Source organism: Chanodichthys erythropterus, chromosome 7, assembly GCF_024489055.1.
Source record: "Chanodichthys erythropterus isolate Z2021 chromosome 7, ASM2448905v1, whole genome shotgun sequence".
In the NCBI taxonomy this organism is placed as follows: Eukaryota; Metazoa; Chordata; class Actinopteri; order Cypriniformes; family Xenocyprididae; genus Chanodichthys; species Chanodichthys erythropterus.
This window is the reverse complement of record NC_090227.1, coordinates 18,488,637-18,511,328: the sequence shown is the minus strand read 5'-3', so window position 1 is coordinate 18,511,328 and position 22,692 is coordinate 18,488,637. Positions and strand designations below refer to the sequence as shown.

Here is a 22,692-nt window from a genome sequence, read left to right as displayed (position 1 = left end):
TGACTGTTTGGATTTATATGAAATAGTAACATTAAATAAGGTTAATAAAAGTATTGTTCATTTTTAATTTCATCATTTACATTTTAACATTTTAAAGTTGTCTCTTGCATTAGTTATAATGCACTATAAATTATCATGAACGAATCATCAATGTATAATTAATATATTAGTATTTTTTATGTATAAAAATTACAATAAACCTTTAGCCAATTTAAAAAAAAAAAAAAATACTTTTCATACTTAAGTACAAAATATATCACATACTTTAAAACTTTTACTCAAGTAACATTCTAAACAGCAACTTTAACTTCTACCAAAGTCATTTTCTGGCAAGATATCTATACTTTTACTCAAGTATGGTTTTCGAGTACTTTATACACCACTGCAAAGATGAAATCCATTCCACACCACTAAATGCACAGACGTTTCTCAATATCACATACTCACACAAATTGTTTATATAAAATATTATCCATTGAACAATGATATTTAATGAATAATATCCATTATACAAGCATAATAAGTTTGTACAATAGGAAATAAACAAAAACAATTCAGTTAAAAGTACAAAGACAGTGCTATCTTTTGACCTGACCCCGACCAGTACTGTTAAAGTTTAAGCCTGAACCCGACCCAAACCCCAAATCCATCACTGTAGAGATTATTGTTATCATAAGCCTAGACAGATTTGTAATACCTACACTGCATGTAACCGCTGAGCTACTTATTGGTTAAAATAAAATGATCATATCATACAATGTTTAAATAAATGTTTCAGAGTAATTCACTTTACATTAAGGTTCACTTTCACAGGTTACTAACGGTTATAACTCATGAATAATTTGTTGACCCTTCATTAGGGTTCACAAGTAACTAATAATGTAATTACATTTTTCATTATTGATATCTCATTGAGTTATGGTTGTGCTTGTATGTTTTTTCCCCCCAAAAGGAAGTTTGTTCATTTCATCTTGATAAACATGAAATCAGTTTTCATACATTGCTCTGAATAGGCATCATGACCTTTTTGCAGAATGTCATGGGTAATGCACAAAGTAAAGTCTGATGAGTAACAGTGAGAAAAGTGACATAATTCATGAGATGACATTGAGAAAAACACAAATAAATCACCCTTCAGTCTAATCTTAATGGTTTCTGGTTCTAAGTATGTGTAAATAAATACATTTATTAAGCATTTATAACATGTGAGTTAAAAATGGCTCACAGTAACACTTTATTTCAAGGGTCCAGAATAATGCATTATTAAGCATTAATTAATGACTAACTTGTTCACAATTAAGCATTAGTTAAGAATGAACACACGAGTAATTAATGATTAACTTTACATTTTAAGGGTCATGAATTATGCATTAGTTAAGCTTAAGTAAACTAGTAATTAATGATTTACTTGTTCACAATTATGCATTAATTAAGCATGGACACAATAGTAATTAATGATTAACTTAATATATAGTAGGGCATATTAGCCATTATTTATAAATGATTAAACATTTGAAAGATACATATATATGCTATAAACAAAAATAACCTAGTAATTAGTGATTAACTGAATGTACAGTAAAAGCCTTTTAGTCATTTTTAGTCATTATCTACTTTAATAAGCCATATAGTATTTTTGTGTAGTGATGGAATTATATTTCTGTGCCATTCTATTAAGTTAACCGAACAATAAACTAGTAATTATGCTTAATTACCAATGATTTTGCAGTTATAAATTGCTAAAATAGTATAATAAAGACAATTTGACCCCCAAAGTGAAAGGTATATCCACATTAATTATGGCACTTATTGAGTGATATTCAAGCCTGACCACAATAAGCTAATTGTAGTCACTATTGGGTCCATTCATAAACTCTTAAAGGGACAGCAGTCCAATACAACATCCGTCGCAACAACGTAACTTTGTGACGTTGCCAGTTAGTAACGTCAAAAAGTTACGTTGTGGCGACGTACAGGCACCTTTCACTTTTCTGGTTGCCAAGACATAACTAGTTACGTCGCCACAATGAAAGTTTGGTCACCAAATTACGTTGCAGTTACGTAACAGTCACGTATTTTGGTTAGCTGGGAATAAGCTGCATATTACTTGACATTCATTTTCACCTAAATGTAGGCCTAATACTTGACGGTTGGTTACATATATCATTGGAAAAACTAATGCCAGGGCATTGCCATTGTGACTTACCTAACCTATGATGACTTGACAGCTGGGCTGAGCGAGTCAGTGCGGGCATTTCACTTTAGAGCGTGAGCGCATGCATGTAACTCACCATAGAGCGTGAGCGCGGGCATTTCACTCACGTTGGATGCGTCAGAGTCAAATTTGCATAGGCTGTACTATTTGAATTTGTGATTGGTTGAGTGCCAAATCAAAGTGTTAAACGATATTATAACGTTATTAACCGGTTAATGGCTGTTTCAAATTAGTGTTTCTGTTCAGAACGATTAAATTTGATTTTGTTTCCGTTTCTGTTAACGTTCTAGTCAAAATTTTGTTTGTTTCCGGTTTTCGTTTTTGTTCCTTGAACCGGTTCAGAGCCCTGGTTGGAAGGGCTTCAAATCCTGGATTTTTCGGGACTTTGTTAGTTATCTCTCCCATAGAGTCCACTGGGCAACACCTGCTCAGCCAGAACGTTCTCCAGCCCGTGAGTCCGCTCCAGAGCCCACTCCAGCCTGTGAATCTGCTCCAGAGGCCACAGAGGAGGTGGGCACTGAGTCTCTGCTTCACACACGTAAAAAGGAGGAAGAGGAGGAGGAAGGCTTCCATCCCTCAAGACCTGGAGGCCTCCCAAGAGCCCACTCCAGAGCCCGCTCCAGCCAATGAGTCCGCTCCAGCCAGTGAGTCCACTCCAGAGCCCGCTCCAGCCAGTGAGTCCGCTCCAGCCAGTGAGTCCGCTGCAGCCATTGAGTCCGCTGCAGCCATTGAGTCCGCTACAGTGACCGCTCCAGTCTGTGAGTTCGCTCCAGAACCCACAGAGGAGGTAGGCACAGAGCCACCGCCTCACCCACGTAAGAGGAGGAAGAAGAGGAGAAAGGCTTCTTCCGTCCCTCAAGGCCCAGAGGCCTTCCCAGAGCCCGCGGTGGGCCCGGAGACAACCCCAGAGGTCGTTCTTTGGCCACCTAAGTGCCTAGCCCTGCCGCCACAGCCCAGGCCGCCTGCATTGCCGCCCCCATCCAAGCCTTCTGCCCTGCCGTCACCGCCCAGGCTTTCTGTCCTGCTGCCACTGCCCAGGCCGTCTGAACCGTTGAAACCCACCTGGTCTGTTCCTCCAGCACTGCCCTGGCACTCAGCCAGGACTCCAGACCTGCTGGAACCCGCCTGGTCAGTTCCTCCAGCACCGCCCTAGCAATCAGCCAGAACTCCAGACCTGCTGGATCCCGCCTGGTTAGTTCCTCCGGTGCCGCCCTCGCACTTAGTCAGGACTCTGACCTTCATGGAGTCCCCATGGTCTGTTCCTCTGGCTCCCCCCTGGCCCTCAGGCGGGGACTCTGGACCTGGCCCACCATCCCTCCCCCTGGTCCTCCTCCTGTCCACCTCCCTCCTGAGAGTTTTTCTCTGGTTGTTTTTTGGTTTTGTTTTTTCGTGGAGCGTCTGGTATCCGCTCCGCAGGGGATAAATGAATGTCTAAACAGATTTGTTTTACTAATCGGAGTTCTATACCGAATGCCAGAAGGGAGAAGGTTAAACTCATGGTACATTGGGTGGGAATCTGTCATGATCACCAGTTGTAGTGCCCTAAGTAGAGGGCACTCCAACTCGGACTGTTCCTCACCCCATTTGTTAACTGCATTTCCCATAACCCACTCCCGGACTCATTATCATTCATTGCACCAGCTGTTTTGAGTTTTGTCATTAGTGTTCTGTCTATTTATACCCAGTTGTTTCTGCCTTTGTTTGTGGTTTGTTATTTTGTGTTACATGCACTTGGTATCTCTGGTTTTCTGTTTTTGTGGACTGTTTCTGTGGAGTTTGACCCTTGCCTGTTTCTGGTTTATGACTTTGGATTATAACATTAAAAGCTGCGCCTGGATCTTACCATCTTGTCTCTGCGCATTCCGTGACAGAATCATCTAGTAAAATACTTTGGGCTTTACCCAGAACCTGTCTATGATGTAACTGGGCCATAGACATCTGCTTACTCCTAGTTATTTTACTATTATTTATTATTTACTATTATTTTACTATTATTTATTTATATTTACAATCCTCTCAAGACAATTCTTGTTTTTCACATTTAGAGAATTAAACCAGCACAACAATGAAAAGAATAACAGTGACTTAATATAGGATCTATATAACATGCACATCAATGTTTTGTCCACCTGAAATGACCTTAATTTCCGCAAACGATACAATCTTTGCTGCCTCCTCTTACAAACAGCCTCAGTATTGGGAGAAAAGGACAATTTATTATCCAAAACAGTCCCCAAATACTTGTACTATTCAACACTCTCAATACCTACTCCATTAATGCTTGATTGCATATCATGAAAAGATTTCCTCCTAGAGTTAAAATTAATAGTCATCTCCTTAGTTTTAGAAACATTTAGTTTTAAGAAAGTATTTTGACACCACATAATAAAATCATCAACCACAGGACCATGCATAGGGTCCTCCTCACTCATTAAGCTAACAATTACAGAATCATCAGCAAATTTTATGATGTGCCTATTTCTATAACTGCTTTTACAGTCATTTGTGTACAGGATAAATAATAAAGGAGGAAGGACACATCCTTGAGGTGACCCAGTGGATGACACCAGCCATTTGGAAAAACAGTCATTTACTTTAACTCTCTGAGTTCTCTGCACGAGGAAATCTAAAATCCATCCTACAAAACTATAATCCAACCCAAATTAATTTATGAGCTTCTTAACTAAAATATGTGGCTGAATGGTATTAAAGGCGGATGAAAAATCAATACAAAGTAATTTAACAAAAGTTTTCTGCTTATCCAAATGCTGAAGTACTAAGTGTAAGAGAGTCGCAACTGCATCCTCTACCCCTCGTTTAGACCTATAAGCAAATTGAAGGGAGTGTGTCCTTTCCATAATTACTTTCTTAACTAAACCTTCAAAACATTTCATAACTAGGGAAGTAAGCACCACAGGTCTAAAATCATCCAATACCTTTACATTTTGCTTTTTTGGTACTGGAATCACTATGGACTGCTTCCACAGTGCAGGCACTTTTTGTTGTTGGAGAAACAGAGCAAAAATGTTATAAAACATTGGACTAACTGCTCGGCACATTCCTTCAATAACCTACCCCCTATATTGTCAGGCCCAGGTGCCTTCCTGACTTTACACTGTTTAAAAAATGTTATCACATCACTCTCATTAAAAAAGACACAATCATCCTCCCCATTTACTTTACAATCATTTTTCAACCCATCAATTTCCTCTTTAAATCATGAACATCAAATCTTAGATAGAAATTCTTTAACTCATGCGACAAAACTTCATCTGAACTAAATCAGTTTAAAATAATATTTTTACTTTTCCTACAATCCTGACCTGTTATCAAATGTTTATCTGAAAAGAAGCCATGCTTGCTGATATTGTGGTCTATAACTCCTCCCCGAACTCCCCGCTGCTCTGTATGTAATAATGTGTCGCTGTATGGTTTTACAATGATAGCTTCTTCACTTTGCAATAACAACTCTAAACAACGAACTATGTAGCGCGAAAAATTGTTTCTAATATATTGACATTACCGATATGATTTTAAATTTGATTTATTTAGCCAACCAAAGTAAAGCATAGAAGACATTCCAAAAAAGCAGTGTCATGTTTACTACTCAGCTGCTGTAGTGTGATTACGATTTAGCTATTAGTAACAAAAACTTACATCGTCTATAAATATCTTTTTCCACAGGTGTACGTGTGGAAATTGTGCACGTATGGCCCTCGAGAGAGAGAATATATGTTGCAGGGAAATACCACAGGTATTTTAAAACCACACTGGATAATAATTTTTTAAACCCATGTGTGGGATTTCTGCTACTTCAGTAGTATGGAAGGTTTCTGTAAATAACAGTGCCATTATGTGTTATATATTATAGCCTACATCCTTTGTACGCGGTGATGTACTCTGAGTCTGAAATACAAGCGTTCAAAATTGTCATACAAGTTCTCAAAAATAAAAAAAATATTTGAAAAAAGTGACTAAATGTCTTGTCAAATGACTATCGTTTCAGCTTGAACGGTGTAGAAAGTTAGCTAGAAGGATCGAGTATCTGTAGCTATCTGTAAGCAAATAAACTAACATAGTTAGCTTCCGTGTAATGGTTGGTTAAATATAGGTCAAATTATAATTATATCCGACAAAAGAGAATTGGCATATGTATCTACGGTTATGTTATAGATTTATATAACAAAGACAGTAATACATTTTAACCTCACCGTTAATAGTAGTTACGTAAACTGTACTATGTGTTACTGTACTAGCATCTTGCATTGGATCTAGGCAACACTGGGTACATGGTCGTTAATGTTGTTAGCTCACTAAGAAACTTTACATTTAATCAGAAATAGTTTCTACAGCCAAGATGTAGATAAAAACACTACTTACTGCTTGCGGGAATATAGTTGGAATTGCCCCTTTCTTCAGTGTCAAACGCTGGAGAGAGAGCAAGCGCATATCCTGGCAGCGGCAGGTCGCAGCACCACTTCCGGTGGCATCGGTAGCTGCCACGGATTTCTTCTGGCAGCTTCCAGTGTTGGTGGCAGCTGCCAGAAAAAAATCTGTGGCAGCTGCCACCAACTCTGGCAGCTGCCTGAAGAAATTCGGTCTTTCTAGGAGTTTCACGATGTTGCTGCTGTTTGCTGTTTGTATAGACAAAACAGCGTACGAGTATTGGAGGGCTTTAGTTTTGGAATTCAGCAGCACAAAATGTCAGGCTTTGAGGTGTACTATCATTTTCAGGTAAAATTGAGCTGTGAAATATATATATATATATATATATATATATATATATATATATATATATATATATATATATATATATATATATATATTTTTTTTTTTTTAGTTATTTTTATTCATTCATACAGATTGACTGACTGAATGAATGTGAAATCACCTTTTTCACCAGTCTTACCGTAATAGCAAGTGTATGCGCGGACAGCGAAATGTAGGGGCGGCTAGATTGACCGCTCATTTCTGGATGGCGGCTGGCTTGACTGCAGTCTGTTCTCAGTGGCGTACGGTGGTAATTTAAACTAATAATATCCCACAGGTGTTATTATTATTATTAGAGTTTGTATATATACAACATATATGTATATATGTATAGAATCTATACATATATACATATATGTTGTATATATACGAACTCTAATAATAGATATATATATATATACACACACACACACATATATATACACGCACACTGCTCAAAAACATTAAAGGAACACTTTGAAAACACATCAGATCTCAATGGGGAAAAATATCATGCTGGATCTCTATACTGATATGGAATGGGTAATGTGTTAGGAACTAAAGGATGCCACATCGTTTGATGGAAATGAAAATTATCAACCTACAGAGCACTGAATTCAAAGACACCCTAGAAATCAAAGTGAAAAAATTATGTGACAGGCTTGTCCATTTTGCTGAAATTTCATTGCAGCAACTCAAAATGGTACTCGGTAGTTTGTATGACCCTGACAAAAACTAGTGAAAAACAGTCAGAAAAGATGAATAGGGAAAAAAATGTCAGTGGCCTCCACCTGTAAAACCATTCCTGTTTTGGGGGTCATCTCATAGTTGCCCATCTAAGTGCATCTGTTGTTAATTTCATTAACACCAAAGCAGCTGAAACTGATTAACAACTCCCTCTGCTAAATGACCAGATCAATACTCCAGGAGTTTAACTGACTTGATGGTAACAGAAACAGATCTCTGATTAAAAACTGTTCCTATATATATATATATATATATATATATATATATATATATATATATATATATTATTATTATTATTATTATTTTAATTCACGTCCGTTACCCTTACTGTTGTCACTTTTTCCTGGTTAAATAAACATTACATATAAAAGGCCAAATACAGTTATATTTTTTATTTTTACACTATGTAATATTTTGTTTATCAAAACCAATAAGTGTTTGTTAAGTGTTAGTGTTTTTATGTATTTTTACATTTATTCCAGATTATTAACAAAAGGCCGAAAAAATACAAATATGTACTGTTCTTTTTAACTTTACCAGCGGGTGTCGCTGTTGGACAAAGTTACTTTATTAAAACTATAGTGACTTAAATTTTTAATATCACATTTTTTAATACTTGAGTTTTTTAAATCGATTATTTTCTCAGCCTGTTTTGTTTCTAAGGAGACTCTGCCTCCCTTGCCTTGACTGATGGCGGGCAACGACTGATGGCAAAAGCCGTACAACACACAAACATCAGAAATGTAATCTTAAATTATGATCCTTGCGGTTTTGAGGTTATGTAAATATACAAGCAACTAGTTATTAACTAAAGTGTTACATTAAATAAAAATGTTTGTGTGTGTTGTGCGTGAGCGTAGTACTATTGGCAACTGAGCACTCCTTATGTGTTCTTTTATGGGAAAATTATTATGCAATTTAGTTTATTGGGATCATATTCTGGTCCCATTTACTTGCTGGTATGTAATATGCATCATCATATCTTTTATAAAAAAAAAAAAAAAAGAAGAAAAAAAAAAAAGTGTAGTTTGCAGCCAGAAACGGCGACAAACGATCGTGACTGCTGGCACAAACTCTGGCATACTGATACATAAAAATGTATAATAATAATAATAATAATAATAATAATAATACAATTGTGGGAACTTTGCATCATAATTTTAAAATACCACCGCACGCCACTGAGAACATCTCAAACAGCGACAAACTCCGAGAAAGACCGTGGCAGCTGCCAGAAGAATCCGCGGCAGCTGCCGATGCCACCGGAAGTGGCGCTGCGACCTGCCGCTGCCAGAGGGAGCGCCAGGCCCTGCTGGAACGCTGAGCGAAGTCTGCTTGATATTGTCCCAGGTTAGAAAAGCTGTCCGCGGTGAAATGGGCAGAGCAAACTAACAACTTTGAGTTAAATTGTTCCGGTATCCGGTTATAGATAAACATCAGCCATGCCTTTTGACAGTTTTTTTCTGGAGGAAGACTATGAAAAGTTTTCACATCCCCTGCACAGCCTGGAACATAACATTTATTTCCATGATCTGCCATTTTCGCTGTTATCCTCGCTTGGCTTGTTTCTTCACTCTGCCTGCAGAACTTCCGATGATTCCGCTGGACGGTTCCGCCTGGCCTGGATCATGAGCATATGCAAATATTGGGGGCGGAGTCCCCGACTGTTACGTAACAGTCGGTGTTATGTTGAGATTCGCCTGTTCTCTGGATGTATTTTAAACAAATGAGATTTATATAAGAAGGAGGAAACATTGGGCGGAGATCACGTGACCCTCCGGTAGTAATGGCGGTGTAGTTCGATTGCTCCCTGACTCGGTATCCTTTATATACTTATTCTCAGTCAAACCATCAAAACTTGGTTATTTCTGGTTGCTCTAATTACGGTGCAACGAATGAGGATGGCAAAACGTCAATTAACGTTGGCCTCTCCAGAGAAAAAGAGAGCTAAAGATCCTAACGTTCCTGAGGGGGAACTTCGCGCCATTGTTGCCGATGAGCTAAAGTTGCACCTCAGCTTTGTCAGGGAACTTTTAAGGAAGAGTTCGCCCCGATCGCGGATAGACTTGGAGTCCTGGAAGAGGATGTTCGTCTTATAAGAAATAACTTTGACAACATGCAGGCTGCTCTCCATAATGCGAAAAAAGACACCGTGGAAATCAAGGTAGTAGTGGACTCCCTTCAGGAAAAGTTGGCGAGAATTGAAGATAAAAGCCGCCAGTCTAATGTCCGTTTAGTGGGACTTAAAGAGGGTGTAGAAGGAGACGATCCTCTACGATTTATACAAAATCACCTTCCTAAATGGATTCCCTCTCTCGCTGGCAAGGTACCTGAGATTGAAAGAGCTCATCGTATATACAGCGGTGAGCGCGCAAAATCTACCCCTCGTACATTCATCTTCAAGATGCTGCGGTATCAAGATCGGAATGCGATCCTGAATGGAGCCCGAGGTGTTGGACAAATTCTTCTAATGGATCTCCGTTGCTTTTCTTCCCAGACTACAGCAATCAAACTGCGTCCAAGAGGAAATCGATGGCATTGGCCAGAAAGAAGCTAACCCAACTGGGAGTTACGTCTTTCTTGCTTTATCCCGCGGTAGTGAAAGTGACTCACCGAGGGAAGGTTTCACTTTTGGAGACACCGGCGGAGGTTGAAAAGTTCGTCCGCAATCTGGATCCCACCGCAAATTCTCCTCTGAAGGAAGTTTCAGTGCCTGTATCATGAGAATCCGAGGATTGTGAGCATGAATCGGCAGTTCCCATGGAGGACCTTACTGAGACGGCGTGACTGACTATTTTTTCATCCGGAAAATTACCGGGTCAGGTGTTGACGGACGAACCGGACTGCTAGTTGGCCGCGTATCCAAGGATTGTTACTTTGTGGGCAGGTAGAAGAGTGTGTTTTAACTCTTTGCTTACTGCCCATTTTGTTTTTGTTACTGTTCTTGTTTGTGCTTTTCTGTTCTATGCCCAAGTCCGCCCACGTAAGTTTAACCTGTTTTATGTTTACATCTATATGCATAATAATACTTGTATGTACATGTATGTTTATGCATATATTTAGATTTCTGCCATTATTCCTGGGGATTATTTTATGGTCCTCCCACCTATTGTTTATTCTGGTTGGTTTGGATATCGCTGTTATTCAATAACATGGCTATAAATATAATGTCATGGAACGTTAATGGTCTAAATAGCCCTATCAAGCGAACCAAATGTTTAGATTACCTAAGATGTAAAAGGGTCTTCATCGCTCTCATTCAAGAGTCTCATTTGAAATCAGATGACGTGCATCGCTTTCAAAATAGATATTTCAAAGTGATCTCCTCATCTTCGGCAGGCAATAAGACTAAAGGTGTGCTGATACTGTGTAGGCGTTCTACTAATTTTTCAATTATACGTTCTGATGGAGATACAGAAGGCAGAATTACATATGTTGTTGGTTCCCTAAATAATACTAAATATGCTTTTATGTCTATATATGCACCTAACGAGGGTGATCCCCAATTTTTTCAAGAATTATTACGGTTAGTTTTAAGTTTGGAAGACTGTCTTGTGGTTTTAGGGGGCGATTTTAATACTGTGTTGGATCCTCAGCTAGATAGATCTCAGGCCTCTAAGGCTGATTCAATGATTACTGGATGCTTTAACTCATTTTTGCGACACTCTAACTTATGTGATGTCTGGCGTCTGCAAAATGACGGTGCCAGGGACTATACATTCTTTTCAGCTCGTCATAAGAGCTATTCAAGAATAGACTATTTACTTATGTCCCCTTCTCTTATTCCATTTATTAATAAAGTTGATATTCTGCCACTTCTTTTATCTGATCATTCCCCTGTAATTACCACCCTAACACCTGTATCGTTGGGCTCCAGACGTAACCGCTGGAGATTTAACACTTCCCTGTTACAGGACTGTACATTTGTGGCTGAATTGCGAAGCTCTTTGAAGGAATTTTTGCAGATCAATAGGGATTCAGCCTCTAATCCTCAAGTATTGTGGGAAACCACTAAGTGCTTTATTAGGGGTAAATGTATAAGTTTTTCATCTTTTAGTAAAAAGCGTAGAGAGAGTCGTAAAATTGAATTAGAAAAACAAATTGATTTGCTAGATAAGTATTAAAAGGTAAGTTTAGTGATATCATAGCCAAAGAATTAAATGTTCTTAAATCAGAATTAAAATCTATATATCTGCACAGAGCTGAATTCATTATACATCGTACTAGGCAATCATATTATTTCTATGGAGAACGCCCCTCTAAGCTTTGAGTGGAATTTTTTGTGGTCTGTCCTGAAACATTTTGGGTTTGGTTCTTTTTTCATACGTGCTGTCAAAACTATCTATTTTGAGTGTTCAGCAAGAGTACTTACTGGTCCCCATATCTCTCCTCCCTTCTGCTTAGGCAGGGGTACTCGTCAAGGATGTCCACTATCACCCTTGCTTTTTAATTTATCGTTCGAGCCTTTGGCCCAAGCGATTAGACAATGTTCTGCAATAGTTCCTATAAGCTGTATGAACACGACCCATAAGATTTCACTCTATGCTGACGATATTCTTTTGTATTTATCAAACATCACAGATTCTGTTAGTGAATGCTTAAAATTATTCAATACATTTGGTAAATTGTCTGGTTACAAAATTAATTGGAGCAAATCCGTAGTTCTACCCCTTAATATAGCTGCTAAATCAGAGATTCAGGCCTTACCCACTATGATTCCAATCACCGACCAGTTTAATTATCTGGGGATCAGAGTATTTTCTTCACTTTCACACATAGCTAAATGGAATTATCAGTCTCTTCTTGATAAGATTAATAACAATCTTCTGTGCTGGTCTCCACTCTGTTTGGCTCTCCATGGTAGGATAGCCACTGTTAAAATGAATATTCTTCCGAGGTTGAGCTTTTTATTTTCTATGTTACCTCTGGCACCACCTATTGGTTACTTTAAAAAGCTTAATACAGTGATAACAAAATTCTTATGGAATAATAAACGGCCCAGAATTCGTCTTAAATCTATGTATCGGCTGAAACCCCATGGTGGCTTATCGTTACCTGATTTCTGGTCCTATTATTTAGCGTACCAAGTGAGATCACTTAGGACTTGGATTGATGTTGACTCTCCTGTATCATGGCGGGCCTTAGAAAATAATATTGTTTACCCTTTGCGTCTACAGGATTTACCTTTTACTGGAATACCTAAGAAGGTTTTGGAAAGGTTTGGCCCAATTATATGTCATTCTATTAAAATCTGGAAAGCAGCAGAAAAGATTATGGGAGCTTCAGATTCCTATTGCAATTCTACCCCCATTTGGCATAACAGTAACCTCCGTACAGGTAATAAACCGTTTATTTCTAAATGTTGGGTTGAATGTGGTATTTATACCCTAAAAGATTTATACAATGATTATGGACTTAAGTCCTTTCAGATCCTACAAGATGAATTCTCTCTCCCAGAATTTTCCTTCTTTTTGTATTTAAGATTAAGATCTGCACTAAAAGCTTATGGAGTACCCTGGTCAACTAAAATATCTCCTCATTTTATGATAGATTGGATAGACTCCAGTAGGGCTTCTAAAGGTATTGTGAGTATAATTTCTAAATCACTTGTGGTAAGACAGTACTCAAACATTCCGACTGAGGACTTCTGGGAGAGAGAACTTAACACCATGATTAATTGGGACTCTGTCTGGGGGAATTGTTTTGCTACCTCAAAAAATCCGGCCCACCAAATTATTCATTATAAATTAATTTATAAGGCATATGCCACCCCCTGCTTATTATATAAAATAAAAAAGTCTGATCCTTTCTGTCACTTGTGTAGCAGCGCAAGCCTAGGTACATATATACATATGTTCTGGGACTGTTCTCGAATTGAGCAGTTCTGGTCTTCGATCCGGGACTTACTGGTAGTTCTTCTGAGGACTCAGATCCAAAATGACTCTCTGGTTTTCCTGAAAAGGTTATCCTGAAACTGTGGTTGGAACCATCTACCCCAACTATGTCCACTTGGATGTCCTACTTGCTGGACATCGCTCTTTTGGAGAGCACCACAGCTAAAATACATGGCGCCAGTAGAAGGACAATACAATTTTGGTTGGACCTTATTGGGACTTTGTCAAAAATGTTGAAACCCTGATATATTATGTATTGTTATTTATTAAGTCTTACTGTATCTCTTTTTCTTATGACCGTAGGCGGATCTTGGGCTCTGTTGTAAATAGTTATAAACTTAAAATGTTCAATAAATAAAGAATCAAAAAAAAAAGAAAAAAAAAAAAAGAAGGAGGAAACAATGGAGTTTGAAACTCAGTGCATGTCTTTTCCATGTACTGAACTCTTGTTATTTAACTATGCTAAGGAAAATTCAATTTTTGATTCGAGGGCACCTTTAAAGGGTGAAAAATGCCCCAGATCGGGAAACACATGTTCCACAGTTTGCTTCACGCAGTTAGGCTTATTATATTGTAAAAGAAACTCCCGGGAGTACTGAATCCTTGCTGAGTACGGAGGTGATTCGAACAGGCACATGCTCAAGTGAATTAAAGTCAATAAAACGATTATTCCCATTTTCTCCATTTACTCCTCTGTAAATTCCTTCAAGATGATATAAGAAAAATATCCACATCAAACAAAATGAAAAATCTTAAGAAGGAAACAAACAACGAGCAGACAAATCACGCTGACACCCGTAGCTGCGAATCGCCGCGTGCGCAGTGCCACCTTTAGTGGCGCTGTGGGTGCTGGAGGCTGGCGTGTCTGTGACAATGATAAATATTTGCAATACCACTTAGCTATATTTATTTGACAATAACCTTATACCTCTTACTCCATTCCCTGTTATTCTATTCTATTCTGTATATAGCACACCTACAAATGTGTCTATTTTTGTTTATTTATTCATTTATCTTTATTCTTTTTTTTTACATTTATTTTGCTATCTGTATACTGCTGTTGTCTCTGTGTACTGGAAGCTTCTTCTGTCATCAAAACAAATTCCTTGTGTGTGCAAACATACTTGTTAATAAAGCTCTTTTTTATTCTTTCTGATTCTGATTAAATAAAAGAGGTACTTTTGTTGAATTTGTCACGTATGTCATTTATTAAAACAAGATCATTTTTACAGGAGTAGGCTATACTTACTGTTTGATGAAAACTGCTGCCTGATCACAACCTCCTGTTGCAAGTTCAACTGTTCCGCAGCATAACTCGCACTCTTTCCCTATCAGTTACAATACTATTCAACCTGTCATGAACACTGCCTCTGTGGCTCCCTCCAATCGCCACCAGAGGGCTCCCTCACCTGAATATTAACTTCATCTACGACTACATTACCCATAACCCCATACCTGGTCTGATTACCCACACACCTGATTCCCATCACCCGGACTATTTCAGCAGACGCACACACTCACCCATTGCGAAGTCTTGTTTTGCCCCGGCTGATGCTACTGAGCGTTTTCCCCTGTTATTTGTATTCTGAGTATGACCTTGGACTATGACCTTGGACTTTATTGTCACTGTAATTAACACAGTTATTACTGTTTAATTAGCTCGTAGTAAGGAATTGTTCCTTTAATATGTCATTAAGTGCTTTAAACCAACCTTAACTACAGATTAATTGCATTCATATTCAGTGTTCTTTAAAATGTTTACAAATACATTAAAGGATTAATTCACTTTCAAATAAAATTTTCCTGATAATTTACTCACCCCCATGTCATCCAAGATGTTCATGTCTTTCTTTCTTCAGTCGAAAAGTAATTAAGGTTTTTGATCAAAACATTCCAGGTTTCAGTGCAGCTTCAAAGGGCTTTAAACAATACCAGATGAGGAATAAGGGTCTTATCTAGCGAAATGATTGGTCATTTTCGAAAAAAAAGTATATGTATATGCTTTATATAAACAAATGATCGCCTTCCAAGTGCTTCCGCCAAAACCGCATTTTTGTGTTCTTTAAAAAGCTTACGCTGTACTTCCTACGCCTTCCCTATTCTACTTACGGAAAAAATGGAACTGGTGCTGCATTTGTTCCATAAGTAGAATAGGGAAGGCATAGGACATGCAGCGTAAGCATTTTGGCAGAAGCACTTGACATCTGAAAGTGAACTAATCCTTTAAGCACACACACACAGGCATATTTTGTTTACGGGAACTCTCCATAGGCCTAATGGTTTTTATACTATACAAACTGTATATTCCACCCCTTTACATATCCTAAACCTATCCGTCACAGAAACCTATATGTATAATATTATATATGTATAATATATAATGTAAATATGTGTGGGATGTTTAACCCATTGTATCAAGTTGAAGGAGTCAATAATATTAAATATTCTATATAAATTATATATATATATATTTATATATATAATATTGAATATTATATATATATATATATATATATATATATATATATATATATATATATATATATATATATATATATATATATATATATATATATAATATTCAATATATATATATATATATATAATATTCAATATATATATATATATATAATATTCAATATATATATATATATATAATATTCAATAGAGCCTGGGTTTACACCCCCTCTTTCACTGAGGATTTCACTAGGTGCTATAAGGAATCCTGCTCTACACTTGTGATTGAGCACTCTTTCACTGTTCTTGCTGAAAAACACTTTCTTATTCAAACAATGCCTGGACTGAGATATTAGACTCTATTGCACCTTATAAACTTTTTAAGAATCTCATAGAGAAACACCATCACACTCCAAAAACACTTTTTTCTGTTAATAAACTCTGCATTTAACCCTCCTGTTAATAATTTTCATAACCCTTACATTTCTCTTTGTAATGATTTCAGGTCTTATTTTGAGGTAGAGCTCAAATTCAGGTTTCAAATAGTAAACCCTTGATAACTGCTGCTCCATCTTACAGCTGGTCAAAATTTGATCCTGTTTCTCTGAATTCAGTCAAAGAGATTGCAGCTAAGCTAAAACCATCCCCTTCTCCTCAGGATATTATTCACCCCCGATATTTAAGGTTATTGCTTGACACAGTAGGTCTAGAGCTTCTTTCTTCTTTCTTTCTTTAAAAACAGCTACAGTTATACCTATTCTAAAAAAAACCTAACCTTGATGCCTCTATTTTATCAAACTACTGACCGATTTCTGTATTGCCTTTCCTATCTAAACTACTGGAAAAGATTGTACTTAATCAGCTTCAGTCTTATATAGATGACAATCATATTCATGAGATCTTTCAATCAGGCTTCAAAGCGCTACATAGTACTGAGACAGCACTGGTAAAAGTTCTTAATTATATTTTAATGGCTACAGACCTGGGTGATTCTGTGATTTTAATTATTCTGGATTTATCTTCAGCTTTTGATACTATAGATCATGATATTCTCATTTCTCGGCTGGAACATTATGTGGGTTTAGGAGGTGAAGTCTTACATTGGTTTAAATCTTTTTTTACAAATCGCAGTTTCTCTGTTAAAATTGGTAATTTTACTTCCTCTCCGGGGCATTTAACCTGTGGAGTTCCTCAGTGCTTGATTTTATCTCCAATGCTATTCTCTCTAGGTTCTATTTTTAGGAAGTATGATGTATCTTTTCATTGTTATGCAGATGATCTGCAAATCTACCTGCCTGTGTCTAAGAAAAACTCTTGTGCTTTAAACACTCTGCACGCTTGCTTAAATGAGATAAAATCGTGGCTCTCTACGAACTTCCTCTTCTTAAATTCTGATAAAACTGAAATTATTGTCTTTGGCCCTTCCAATGCCAAAACACATCATCATCCTGATCTCCAGTCGCTCTGCTCCACTGCAGCTCCCCATGTTAGAAACCTTGGGGTTATATCCGATACTAATCTGTCATTTGACAAACAAATTAACTCAGTTATTGGTTCTTGCTTTTTCCATCTCCGTCTGCTTTCCAAAATTAAACCATTCCTCTCTGAGCGTCTCCTAGAAAATGCTATCCATGCCTTTATTACATTGCGGCTGGATTATTGCAATTCTTTGTATTATGGTATCACAAAATCTCTAATTTTCCGGCTTCAGTTAGTACAAAATGCTGCGGCTAAATTTTTAAAGGGCTGTAAAAAATTTGATCAAGTTACACCTCTGTTAAGATCATTACATTGGCTGCCTATACACTCTAAAAAAAAATGGTTCTTCAGCGGTTCTTCAGCGGTTCTTTGGGGTGGTTAAGGTGCTATATAGCACCGCTACCTTATAAAGAACCAGTAAAGCACCTGTATGGTTCTTCAGCGGTTCTTCAGTGGTTCTTCAGCGGTTCCTTGCTGTGGTTAAGGTGCTATATAGCACCACTGCCATACAAAGAACCTGTTAAGCCTCTGTATAGTTCTTTAAAGGTTCTCTAACTCTCTTATTCTCTTAGTTTAGTTGGGGAAAGGATTAAAAACAACATTAAATTACAGTGTATTTTCTAAACATAACCTGGTTCTCAACCTTTTTGTCCCCAAGCCCCTCTACACTGTTAGTGAATATGGGTGTAAGTTGGATTGCTATAACTATTTGAGTCTGATTACTTCGTCTTTCTGCGAATTGCTCTCAATATTATAGTAGGCTACACTCAACTGCTCAAATATCTCACTTTCGGCCAAAGGATAATTTCTCTTTAAGGACCCCGTGACAGACGTTTTTTTTTTCTGACGTCATGACTCACGAGACTTTCTGGAGTTTTCTGCTCGGCCGCCATTTTCTTTCCCCTGGACTCGGATGAAATAAGGTAGGTTGGAAATGTTTTAATTAATATACTCGAAAATGCAAAGGTTGAACATGTGTTTTAGCGGTTTAGAGTTAATTAGCGTTGTTTGTGAACATGAACATGAGTTGTTTGTGACGTCATGACTCACGAGACTTTCTGGAGTTTTCTGCTCGGCCGCCATTTTCTTTCCCCTGGACTCGGATGAAATAAGGTAGGTTGGAAATGTTTTAATTAATATACTCGAAAATGCAAAGGTTGAACATGTGTTTTAGCGGTTTAGAGTTAATTAGCGTTGTTTGTGAACATGAATACTAACGAAATCGTAACTAACCGAATTTTTGAATTTTCGCGGCCTGCAGTAACGTTATAAAGGTTAGCGCTAATTGAATATTTCTATTCTATACAAGATGTTGCATTACTCGTTTTATTCTATAGAAATGTATTGTTGTAGTGTTTGGACCATGTAAATATGTCTCTAAATAATTTTTAAAAGAAACAGCGCATGCTATTTGAAATGATGCGGGCAGGAAGTGCGTGGGGAGCGGGAGAGACGCTCGAGTCGAGGCTGAGGGGATCCTCGCATTACAATTATTGAGTTTAGGTTTTTAAAGTAATGTTTGTCAGTTCTTTTATTTGTCTTTTTCACGTTAGCTCTGATTTGTTCGACCAAAATGACGAAGAAAGTGTGTGAGTAAAGACATATTTAAGGCTTAACGTTACTTCATTTGACTAGCGCGAGGTGTTTTTTTTAGTAGAATGAAATACTATTTACACTAGTATTTACACTAATAATTAATTACTTGTACTGCAGCAAACAAGTTTTTTTTTTCCATTTATAAACACTGATTCCCCTCCCCCTTTTAGGATCTAAAGCTCCTCAATGTTTGACGACTAAGGACACTTTGCAATAACTTTACATGGTAAGTAATTTCTATAAAAACGGCTATAATTGTTAATAGATAATATGAATTACAAATGTTGGACATGTTTGAATAAAATCCATCTAATGTGGTCTATTGACTTGAATGTCATCCTCATTAACAAACTTTAGACTAAGAATTATCCATTCCAAAACATTCATCAACTCCCTCTTATGCCATCTCAAATGCATGCGACTTTTTTTCTTGTTGTTTTGTATTAATTATTTTTTTTTTTTTGACAGTAGCCATTGACATTAAATTAATCACAGCTCCAGCTAAAAATCTTTACTGTTCTACTGAAGAAAAAAAGTCAACTTGGATGGCCTGACGGTAAGTAAATTAACAGCTAGCTTTCATTTTTCGTGAAATATCCCTTTAATCAAGAATGATTAAATATATTAGGGTGTAAAGCTAATTTATTAATTGATGCATGTCTTATTTTCAGACTTATAATTATATATTATAAATTCATAATTTTAAATGAAACCAATGACTGATTCAGATGCATTTCTTAATTGCAAGTCTGTAGTATTTTAGCACTGACGAAGGCCTGTGTGCTGAAACGCATTGGAAAAATAAAGAATTGATTTTTTTTTTTTTAGCTCCTTTTTATTTATTTATTTATTTATTTATTTGATCCCTCAATGCCACAAGTGTTGCTGGTATTGTCCATAAATATATTAATTGCAAATTTGGCCAGTCATTAATATGAATTATTTTCTTTTTCTTGTCCTTTGCTATTGCATATCTGCAAAAATTTGATTTCCTATTACAGATTATTGTGCTTTTTTTTTAATTAAGAAAATTAATCACAATTGCTTTATCACAGGCTGAAAACATTCACCTGAGAGAAAGTCCTGAAGACCTCATCAAGGAGTACTTTCTGAGTTGAACGTAAGAATATTCTATTTTGGTTTATTTTCAGAAAAATAAGTCTAAATTTGTGTATTTTGTAGTTATGCTAGCAAAAGATGACCGAATTTGGTTTTTTTATGTTTACTATTAGGATAACCAGACAGATGATTGAGGAGCAGCTCACCATGGCAATGTTCATTATTTGGAAGGAGGGGGAGAACTTCATGAACCATCTGCTGACATTGAGGGAGTTAAAGTTTTGAATCAACTTACTTCAGTAACATCAGCTTGTGCCCTGCTTCTAGGTATGACATACATCATCAACCTGGCTTGTCCGAAACCCCTTTGATTTACTTTGTATGTATATGTTAGAGCTGCACAATTTATCGTAGAAAGGTCGCAATCTCGATTCAAACACCCACGCGATCCTACTTTATTAATGACAATGATTCGCCTGCGTCTGTTAAACCTTTGACAAAAATCCTACCGGAACATTCGGTGTTCATGCTGCCACTGATCCAGAAACAGCAGTTTTGAACCACACTGTACTTATTCAAGGATTTGGTTATTTGATTTCTTTCACAAATATTAAAATTATCACATAAGTAATAAGACAAAAGGATATAAACACTGGACATCAGATAGCGATCAAAATAGAGAAAATCGAAACTAACATGGTGCTTCAAATAACTGTTGTATATAAATTACCTTGTTAAGCCACTAGGTGGCAACCAGTGACATTGTCATTGAATCATTCATTCAATAGATTGGATAAGGTTAAACCCTGATTCATCCAGTAGTGAAACAAGTATTTATTAATGAGCCATTAATATATTCAAAACCATTTTTTTAAAATAATTCATTCAAATTAAACATTTTCCGGCAATTAGAGTCCAGCTATTAATATTTTGCTAGAACTAGTAAAATAAATGTTATTTTTAGTTGTCTATTTAGCATCGTGGGAGAATTGCGATCTCTATTTGAAACCAAAAAATCATGATTCTCATTTCATCCAGAATCCTGCAGCTCTAGTGTATGTCTCGTACAAATGTGAAGTTGTATGAATATCCAGATTTGTGCAAGGGTAATCACCTTTAAAGGATTAGTTTACCCAAAAATGAAAATTCTGTCATTAATTACTCACCCTCATCATTGGAGGAACAGAAACCTCTCAGACTTCATCAAAAAGATCTTAATTTGTTTTGAGTTCAGAAAAAGCATACGCATAAAATACGAAGTATACTTTGGGCTTTACACACAGTAATGAATGTTTAAAAAGCAAAACAAAAAAGTATTGGGTAAAAGCATCCCCCATGTTATGTTAACCTAATGATGTTATTTTGTTTAAAGGCCTACAGTTGGAAGCAGCTGTTCTCCTCTTGCCTGCACTGTTCAAGGTGGACCTGGGGTTGCTGTTTGACATTGAGGTGAGCCATGAACAGTTGACTACAGTGTGTGAAGCACAATCTAATCAAAGCACGACACTTATTGCACATTTTGTTATAATTTAGCTTATAAGGTTTGCCTTTCAAATAAATATGTGAAGATGGTTAATGCTATTATCCCCTCTTCTCCAGGGCCATGCTCAGACCAGCCCTCCTGTCATCCCAACACCTAAGATAGTGCCTAAAGCCTGCGGGAGGATCATCTCATGCAGTATGACCACATTTTGTTCACGTTGGATGGCCAGTTAATCACAGAGTAGAGTGAGGACGTCTTGATGGCACTGGGCCTCCTCCTATGTGTATATTTTGCGTTTGGAATCAAATCCAATCCAGTGCCCTAAAGGACTGAAAAAGACACTGACCTTTTTGAAGTATGTTGTTTTGAAATTGAAGTATGCAGTCGGACTTCCAGGCACTGTAAAATGAGTGTACAACTCAATCTGTGAGTAGACTTTTGGAGTCAATACTCTCTCTTGCTCCCTTTCTTATGGTTTAAGTTCCAGTTTCTATATATTTTTTTAAATCCCGAAGGACAAAAAAGAAACTGCAGGACTTCAGAGCATAACTCAGTATGTAAAAACAGGACTATTGTCTTCAAAAATGTACATATTTCAAGCTTGTTGCATTATTTTGTATGTGTATAAAAGGGGAGTATAATGTGAGTTTATTTGCTGCTGAAAGAAATAAATTTCTTTTGAAAGTGTAATGTATTTTGTTTTTCAGTAAGCATTTAGTACATGATTTTGAATCTTTGAAGTCATGATTTGGTAAGAAATTATTAATTATCGTTCATAAAAGTGTAATTTAGAAGCATATTGACTCATCTACAGTAGTACCTGGCATGATAACAGGCCCTGCTAGCTCAAAAAACAATATATGGCACCTCTAATTTGACAAATGTGCTAGAAAACTTTAAGAATAGAAGAATAAGAATGCTGGTACTATATGGCACCTCTTATGGTTCTATATAGCACCATACGACAAGGTGCCATATAGCACCTTTAAAGATAGGTGCTATATAGCACCAAA

At 37.0% G+C, this 22,692-nt stretch overlaps 1 protein-coding gene and 1 long non-coding RNA gene across 13 annotated transcripts in view; one reads left to right on the top strand and one right to left on the bottom strand.

The window, feature by feature from the left end:
• def8 (differentially expressed in FDCP 8 homolog) overlaps nt 1-22,692 on the bottom strand; it is a 219,163-nt gene that overhangs the window by 46,358 nt on the left and 150,113 nt on the right. The gene's annotated exons all lie outside the window — the stretch shown is intronic.
• Nucleotides 20,499-21,943, top strand: LOC137022645 (uncharacterized). Its single transcript, XR_010895416.1, has 3 exons — nt 20,499-20,523; nt 21,569-21,645; nt 21,796-21,943. It is a non-coding gene; the product is annotated as an uncharacterized lncRNA (long non-coding RNA).